Below are 8,905 nucleotides of genomic sequence, written 5' to 3'. Positions count from 1 at the left end.
TGTTTTTCGGCGGGATTCCTCTGGTAAAATTTGCATGCATCATTGAGGTTGCCTCAACCCGCGTGGACATGAAATACAACTGAGTCAACAGTGTTAAAGTAGCCTGATTCCACAGGAAAACCACAGACTTGGCAACAATGAGGTGACGTAAAAGAGGAAAGCAGGCATTTGGAACAAAGCACTGTGAGGCAAGGGAAGAGGAGATTATAAATGTTTCTAAACTTAAAACCCATTTTTGCCCCTTTTGCGTTTGTGTTGTTTTACTAATTACAAAGTTATTTAAAACAACCCTCAGATAGGGAGGGTCTGGTTCCCCCTGACAAACATTTATTAAAGGTAAGTAAAAGAGCAAATGAGCCATGTTAAGACATGTTATCACCTTGTCTGATCTTTCTTTATGCCTTGGGCGATTTCATTGACTTACAATCCATCCACACTATTCACTTTGGCACCATGAAATAGTCTCAGTTTTATCAAGGTTGATTGGCTTTATTGTGTTTTTGTACATAGATCTGTATAAGCACCAGATGAACATAAACTTTCATATGAACGGCATCCCAAAAACACTAAAACACCAATTTCAAGCAGCCAAACCCTGCTGGTTAACAAGTGAAATATTTTGGCACATGTTGATTTATTTTATATTTTTAACTGGAAAAAGTCATGAATGGTTTTGTGATTTGAAAATTTCAGGCTATGGTGTTTACAGTTTCCCCTTTTGTTCTGGTAGTCAAGCATGAGACCAAAAAATCAAGATTTATGTCAAAATATATCCATAAAACAAACAACATGTCAGGCAAAGCCCAAGTTTATCTTTTTACAGTGATTATGAACTGTTGTTTCTCTTCATTTTTCCATGCTGATCCTGAGAGTGATTCACTTTATTTTCACTGAAACCTGTTATATAATCAAAGAAAGTATCACAGTAAAAACAATATACAGTAAGAAAATAAATAAATAAATAATAGTTTTAATAATAATAATAAGTTCACCTGCACTAATGTTATTCTTCATTACACTTACAATAGGAAAATCAATCATCTGTTATGCTTTCAACAGTAGTTATACTTAAATTTAAAACAGAAACTTTCTCAGCTACAATGTGACTTTCTCAGCTCTTACTGTATGAGTTGAATGTAATACTTACACCTTTGATTTTGTTGTCAACAAATCTTTCAGCAAAAAACACAGTTACAACCCAAACTACCAGACCAACACCAGCACCATATATCCCTGAAGGAGCACCTGACTGAGGTGAAGCTGTAATGATAGAGAGAGACAGTCATTAATGAGAATGTGTGTCTGATCTTTAACAAACACTAGAAACATCAGCACTATAAAAATATAACAAAAATGCATAGCTTTCGCAGAGTTCAAAGTTAACCAAGCCATTTATTTTTTCATTACAACTTGTTCATAATCAAATATCATATTTTTCAAAAAATCTTAATTTTCTGCAAAAAAAAATATTTGATCTACTCACTCTTGACAAAAACTTTGATGGTCCTCTCTAAGGTATATGCACTGTTGCTCATGTGTAGATGATAATCTCCAGAGTCTGAGGTTCTGGAGTCACAAATAGTGAGATCTCCAGTTTCTTGTTTAAGACGTAGTCTGCCACTAGGATTGGTACTTTTATTGACTTCAGCCACAATATTACCTTCAGTCTTCCACAGTATCAGATCATATCCCTGTATCTCAAGAACACCAGTAATTAGATTGACAGGCTCTCTCTCCATCACTGATACTGTCTTCACACCACCTGTCACAGAAACACATTTGGAGAACATGTAATTAAAAATATGAATAGTTTTTTTTTATATAATTTTATCATTTGACCAAATTACATTAAAAAAAAAAAAAAAAAAAAAAAAATATATATATATATATATATATATATATATATATATATATATATATATATATATATATATATACATATATATATATTTTTTATGAATGCACTGGTTTATATTTGATTATTGCTATTGGCTGTAATATAATCTAAACCTCAGCACGCCCATGGATTAACCATCAAATGCACATTAAACACAATTTTCTTGATTGGATATGATTGGCTGGTTTTAGTTGACTGGAAACAAAGTTGTGTTTACAAGGCAACATGTGATGTTGAGAAGAAAATAATCACAGAATATGAAAGTTTAATGTCATTGTGATGAGTGGGTGGGGACCGGTTCCAGCCTCCTTCTTCCCGACTTTTTACAGTCATCACATATTCTAAATAGTTTCGTTTAAAATGGCTTTTCAATCAAATCCACTTATGTGTGGTAATACATCCTGATTACGTTCTCTGGAAGTATGATGCAAAATCAAACAGATCTACCCTGTTTAGACAGGTTCACAACACAAATGTTCTCTGAGAATCTCAAGGTTTTTTAAACAGGACATCTGTATCATCTGCTATCTCTAAGACATTAGACCTCATCCTGTCAGATGATATATAGACATTTAAAACATATATATATATATATATATATATATATATATATATATATATATATATATATATATATATATATATCGTTAAGCTGTTTAAAGAGCCACACAGATGGGAAATCAAAAATTACCTGTATGTCCAACTGTGTAAACAATGTGCAAATAATTAAACCAAAAAGTACACGATTTATAAAGTTATTGGCTTCTAAAGTAAGGAGTCGACTCTGAATCGCTGAAACGAGTCGTTATAGATTTCAAATCGTTTGCCCATCTCTATGTACGTCACTAGGAACACTTTGCATAACAATCTCCGCCTACCGTCTTGGGAGAAATGAACTCTGACCTGCCCCCAATCCCCCCCCCCCCCCCACACACACACAGACGCTCTGTTTGGTGTGAGAGCATCATGTCGAGGAGACCGTTTGTTTTATTTTCACTGCCAAAGAATGAAGATCAGAAGAACCAGTGGCTAAAATTCATTTTCACCACAATACCAGAGCAGTACAACAAATCCCTTTTGTTGTGTTCACAACATTTCACTGATGACTGCTTTTCTAATCTCGGTGAGTACAAGGCGGGATTTTCAAAGCGTTTGGCCATAAAAGATGGTTCATTACCAACTTTATTTAGACCAACAAGCATCTCCGAATCACAACGCGAAGTATGATTATGAAGTTATGTGTTTGTTTTCTCCCGAGCGTCTTATCAGTATGTGTGCTGTCTGCAGCCTTTGTCTGTGCTGATCGTCATGTACAAACACGTCATTAAAATGAAGTGTAACTCCGTGAATACTCAACAAAGAGACATGAGAGAGATATCTATAGAAAGCTTGACATGTCTACTTTAAAACTAAACAAGTGCTGCTAACAGATATTCTGTGATAAAGTAATCCATATGAAAACAACGCAATGTCTGTTTTTCATGTCTCCCTTCATTATATCTAATGTGACCACGCCCCCGCGCTGAATGCGCTATTCAGATTCAAACTGAAGCGCGCGGCTTGAATACGCCCACACAGAAGAAAAAGCAGTGAGACTGTTCAAGTTTTTTATTTTTACTGTTTGCTTCGCGATGAGAGGAATAAGACATAATTCACCCCAAACAGATGCTAACGCATAGTTTACCGTGGAGGTGTGTGCGGAACAACCAATCCAAACTGGTTGTGTTAGTTGACCAATCAGAACAGAGTATGCTACCGAAAGGTGGGGTTTAAGGAAACTGAATCTTTTGAACAGCTTCGCGCTAACCGTTTGGGGATCTCTGAGAATTGAGGTAATTTTAAAATGATATTTTGACAAAATGACAATGTTTTTTAACCTTGGATGGATTTAAACCTAATGTACAGGACTTATAAACAGTGATAGGAAGCTTAGAATTTTCATCTTACTGGCTCTTTAAAACTTCAAAGTATGATAGAATTTAGAGAATCTAGTCACCATCAGAAATATAGTATTTTCTGTGCAAGACCTTGTTGATGGTGTTGATCTCCACTTTATAAACCCCAGTGTGATCGTTCAGATGAATGTTTCTCCACATTGCATCATCAAGGCCATTTAATCCGTTAACTTGCTGGAGAACATGGCCGGTTCCGATGTTTGTTAGTTTATTTTACTACATGATTTTACCATCAAAATTGTAATTCATGTTAACAAATAATACATCAATTTAAAGGTTAAAGATTTGTGTAATTATTTACAATTGTAATATCATAGACACATCATTTTAATTCATAGCAATAGTTCTCAGCAGTGCATGTGACATCGAAACAAGGAGTTCTGAGCAGTTTCTGTCCAGTAAAGATGACAGATAATTTAAATTAAACAAACATCCGCACAGTTTTAACCATAATAATGCAGAGAATAAAATTAATTTGGTGATTTAAGAGGAACATCAAATAATTATGTTTAGTTTACATAAGACCACTTAAGACAGAATTATGATCTTTGTAAATTTTCTAGTAAATTTTGCACTTTAACCCTTTCGCAGTTTAAAATATTCTAGCTGAGACCCCGGCGTGAGTAGTCAACAGCCAGAACATCCAGAGCATTTGCCAGAGCATTTTTAACAAAGTGTTTAATGTTCTTCTCACTTCAGCCACAAACATTCCCCATGGAGGAATCAAGAGTGACATTCGTGTAGACACTGCTGTCAGGGAGGGTCGCTCTGTGGAAAACACAACATAGCTAGGAGATTAGTTGATATCAGGCAAGGAAACAGAACTGTTTCCGACTATTCTATCGAGTTTTGGACTCTGGCAGCGGAGTCTAATTGGAACGAGGAGGCACAGTGGGATATGTTCCTACATGGGCTGGCTGATCGCATTCAAAAATAAATATTTGTGTTGGAGTTACCAGGTAAGTTGGACAGCCTGGATTCACGCCTGCAACAAAGAGACCAGCGTAATCAGAGTCCGCTGTGTTAGAGTTTTCCTGGTTGTTCTCCAACAGAACCTGGGGTTGCGATTAGCCATGGGGAGAGCTAAGATTCCCTGGGAAGAGAAAGAGTGCCAGAGAAGTCAAGGGCTTTGTCTGTACTGTGAGGCTGTGGGACATTTCTTAGCGAATGCCCAGTAAAAGACCAAGCCTGAAAACAGGTTTGAGGCTACTGTCGGGTGGAGCCTCACATAAGAAACCCTAATCCAGTACTCTCCTCCTGGTAAAACTGCAATGGGCAACCGGAAACCACGAGTGCAGAGCTTTATTTGATTCAGGATCGGAAGGTAATTTTTTGTACTTTGCACTCGCTAGACACCTTCTCATTCTGATGGTTCCCTTAGTAAGATGATTTTTGTCAAGGTGTTCAATACACAGTTGTTGCCTGGTGTTTCTCACTCCACTCCCACACTGACGCTTTTCACTTCTGGCAATCAATCAGAGCGTATCAAGTTTTTTCTCACTGACTCTCCACTGGTGCCTGTCGTGTTGGGCCACCCGTGGCTTACTCCACATAACCCTACTGTGGATTGGAATCAGAGTTCCATATCAGCATGGAGTAAAGAATGCTATGCACCGTGTCTTGTGTCTGCATGTTCCGCTGCCTCTTGTGTTTCTCTGCAGGATGAGATGGTGAACCTGTCAAACGTGCCCAGGGAGTAACACAACATGAAGGAGGTGTTCAGTAAGTCCAGGGCTGCTTCTCTTCCTCTACACCTTCCCTATGACTGTGCCATAGATCTAGTGCCAGGTACTTCTCTGCCTTAGGGCAAGGTATACTCACTTTCAGTTCCTGAGAGGGAGGCCATGGAGAAATATATTTCTGTTTCTCTGGCATCCAGGCTAATTCATCCTTCTTTTTCTAAAGCAGGGGCAGGTTTTTTTTTTTTTTTTTTGTGGCAAAGAAGGATGGTTCCCTGCGACCTTGCATTGATTACATTGATTAGTTTAGGCTCCCTTTCTTATGGCCCCTGATTTCACATGTCAGTTTAAGGTGGAGGTCAACACCTCAGAGGTGGGGTTAGGTGCACTTCTTTCTCTGTGTACTGCTTTGGACATTAAGATCCATCCATGCACATTTTTTTCTTATCGATTATCTCCAGCTGACCGCAATTACGACATTGGTAACAGACAGTTGCTGGCTGTCAAATTAGCATTGGAGGAGTGGCATCATTGGTTAGAGGGTTTGGGGGTCCCCTTCATAGTATGGGTCATTCACAAGAACATTGGGTATATCAGGTCTGCCAAATGCCTTAACTCCAGACAGGCTCGCTGGACATTGTTTTTCAGTCGTTTCGATTTGTCCCTCGACCGGGCTCCAAGAATATCAAGCCTGCCATCTCCCAAGTGCATTGGTTGTCTCTATGCTCACTTGGGAGATCGAGTTGAAGGTTCGCACAGCCTTAGAAGGGGTAGTATCTCCACCCACCCCTATTCCATTTGTAATAAGCTGGCTCCCAAATTCATTAGCCTTTTTCCAGTGACTAAGATTGTCAGTCCAGTGGCAGACCACCTCAAACTTCCTCCTGCATACACGAGAATTCACCACATGTTTCATGTCTCAAAAATTAAGCCCATTTTCCATTCTCCCCTTAATCCGCCTTATCCGTTTCCTCCAACCGCCATGTCTCGTGAACGGGGAACCCACTTATTTGGTAAACCATATTCTGGAATTGAGGCAGGAGATGCATATTCCAATACTTGGTGGACTGGGAAGGTTACAGTCCAGAGGAGAGGAGTTGGGTCCCTGCCAGAGACATATTGGATCACTTCCTTATTGATGATTACAGTCACTTGGTAATGTTGGCAGGGGTAGACGGGGGTACTGTCACAGTTGTTGTGTTCACTTACTCATCCAGCAGGCAGTTTTTTTCTTGGCAAAATGTATAAGGCAGCTACCTTTATTATCTAAGCATGCTTCAATAAAACACAATTTTGTTTTATTCATATACATGAAATGCATATGGTAAAATAAAATGATTCAGAATAATATCGTAATGGCTTTTCCAACCAACATAAAATAATTCATTTTATTTTATTTTAGTGATATATTTGCACATTGCATCAACAAGTTCCAATCATATAGTTAAATGTTGATACTGTAGCTCATGAATCAAAATTAAATAATGAATGTATATCTAAGTCCCATTAATCTATTATTATTTCAACACTCTGCAAGTATTCTTGCATATCTTGGCACACTTTATTTTCTAAAACAACATTCAAACAAGTCCCTTTATTGCTTAGGGCTCACACACTCATCCTTTGTCCTTTTTTAGATAGGGCTCATACACCCATTCACTTTTCTCCAGTGTAACACCAGCCACAAATGTCTTCAGGACCTAATCACGCCTAAGTGATGGTCCAGGATGGGTGAGTACCTCCTGCTCCACCAGATATAGAGTTCATTTTCTCATACAACCACAGTCATTAACACAGACACATAAACTTACATTAAAAATAAATATAAACAGACTACAATACACTCCTCCTGGGTGACCTTTCAGTTCTGCCCTTTCACTGATACACTTCCTCCATACAGTAAAAAAGCAGTACCCTGCTGGAATTTCTGCCTTTCCAATCAGACTCCTTACATCTTCTACAGAGCGGTATCCAAAGGACTTTGTGCGCTTTCTCATACTTTATCTGCTAACGTCTACTAATTTCCATCAAGGCCCACTAATCAGTAAACTGTCACAGCGTGGTAGGACATGCAGAGGAAGAAACAGGGTCTGGGTCCAAATGCAGGGAAATTATTTATTTAATTATAAACAAGAAAAAAAAGGCCAAAAACAAAACAGAAACAAATCACGGGAACAGAGCAGACGCAGCCAAAATGCAAGACACGAAACATACGTAATGACACTAAACATTAGACATATAATACAGCCAGACAGAGTGGTGTGTGAGACGAGAATATAAAGTCCATGACAATGAGCAACAGCTGTGTGTGTGATTGAGAGACAGGTGTGCAGAGTGAAGGTAAATGAGTCCGGGAGCAAGGGAGAAACACAGGTGGAGCAACTAAACAGTAATGAGGTGACAAGGTGGGCGGGGTAAGAAAAAGACAGGAGAGAGCACATGGCACCAAACAAACACAACACTCACAGAAGAAAGTGACAGAAAGACAGAAAACTGTGACATAAACACAGATCCTTGCATGCACAATCTGCCCTCATTTACTATTACAGTAAAACGTGCAATTATTTCTTCTGGAATCAAAACTTTTCTTTTTGTTCTTTATAATTAGAGGAGCATTTTCGAGTGTACATATCACCACTGGCCAACTCTGGCAAACATTATATAAGCAAAAAACTGGCTAACTTATTGTTTAGTGGCCACTTATTAATGTTGTTCGTCAAGCCAGCCCGAAATGGTCCTCCACCCTCCGCTCCTTTCCAGTCCCTTTACGGACGCCAAATGTGATGGTTTCTACAATGTCTATGAAGAATCACTTTTGAAGTCTTGGGGTTTTGATGCCAGAAAAATAGACTTTTATTCTCAGGGAGATAGAGATGACCTGTTAAATGGTGTATAGATGACCTGCAGATGATCTGTCGAATCTTTGTCTGTACTCTCTCTCATACAGTGTTTGCTGAAGGCAAGCCCATGTTCAATACATTTCATACATATGGTTCTTGTTTATCAGCTCTTTTACCACTTTTGCCTGTGTCTCCAGCCAGCCACCCAGAAGCAGACAGGAAACCGTAATTTTAAGTTTCGTGAAAGCAAGGGTCCCATCATATATTTTGTCTTATGCCAAAACAGGACATGCAGCCCCACCGTATGTCTGCACATTCCATTCTCACGAAGGCCTCTACACACAGGCAAATACATGATTATAATATTAGAATAACCTGATTCACCTGATGTTTATTATCAGAATTTTTATTTATTACATTTTTATTATTATAATTTAATGTTTTGGCGTTGAGAAAGTTTAGACAGAGTCAGCGAAAAACACATCTATTTTTTAAAGTTAGTAAAAGAGCAAATGAGACATGTTAAAACATATG

At 38.4% G+C, this 8,905-nt stretch overlaps 1 long non-coding RNA gene across 1 annotated transcript; it reads right to left on the bottom strand.

Annotated features, from left to right (window-relative positions):
• Positions 1 to 491: 491 nt before the first annotated feature.
• Positions 492 to 1,688, bottom strand: LOC113099145 (uncharacterized). Its single transcript, XR_003289307.1, has 3 exons — positions 1,484 to 1,688; positions 1,148 to 1,260; positions 492 to 897 (listed from the first exon to the last, which is right to left on the bottom strand). It is a non-coding gene; the product is annotated as an uncharacterized LOC113099145 (long non-coding RNA).
• Positions 1,689 to 8,905: the final 7,217 nt, after the last annotated feature.

This window comes from Carassius auratus, unplaced genomic scaffold (genome assembly GCF_003368295.1).
Source record: "Carassius auratus strain Wakin unplaced genomic scaffold, ASM336829v1 scaf_tig00216865, whole genome shotgun sequence".
Classification (NCBI taxonomy): domain Eukaryota; kingdom Metazoa; phylum Chordata; class Actinopteri; order Cypriniformes; family Cyprinidae; genus Carassius; species Carassius auratus.
Note: the sequence above shows the minus strand (reverse complement) of the source record. Positions and strands in the feature narration are given on the sequence as shown.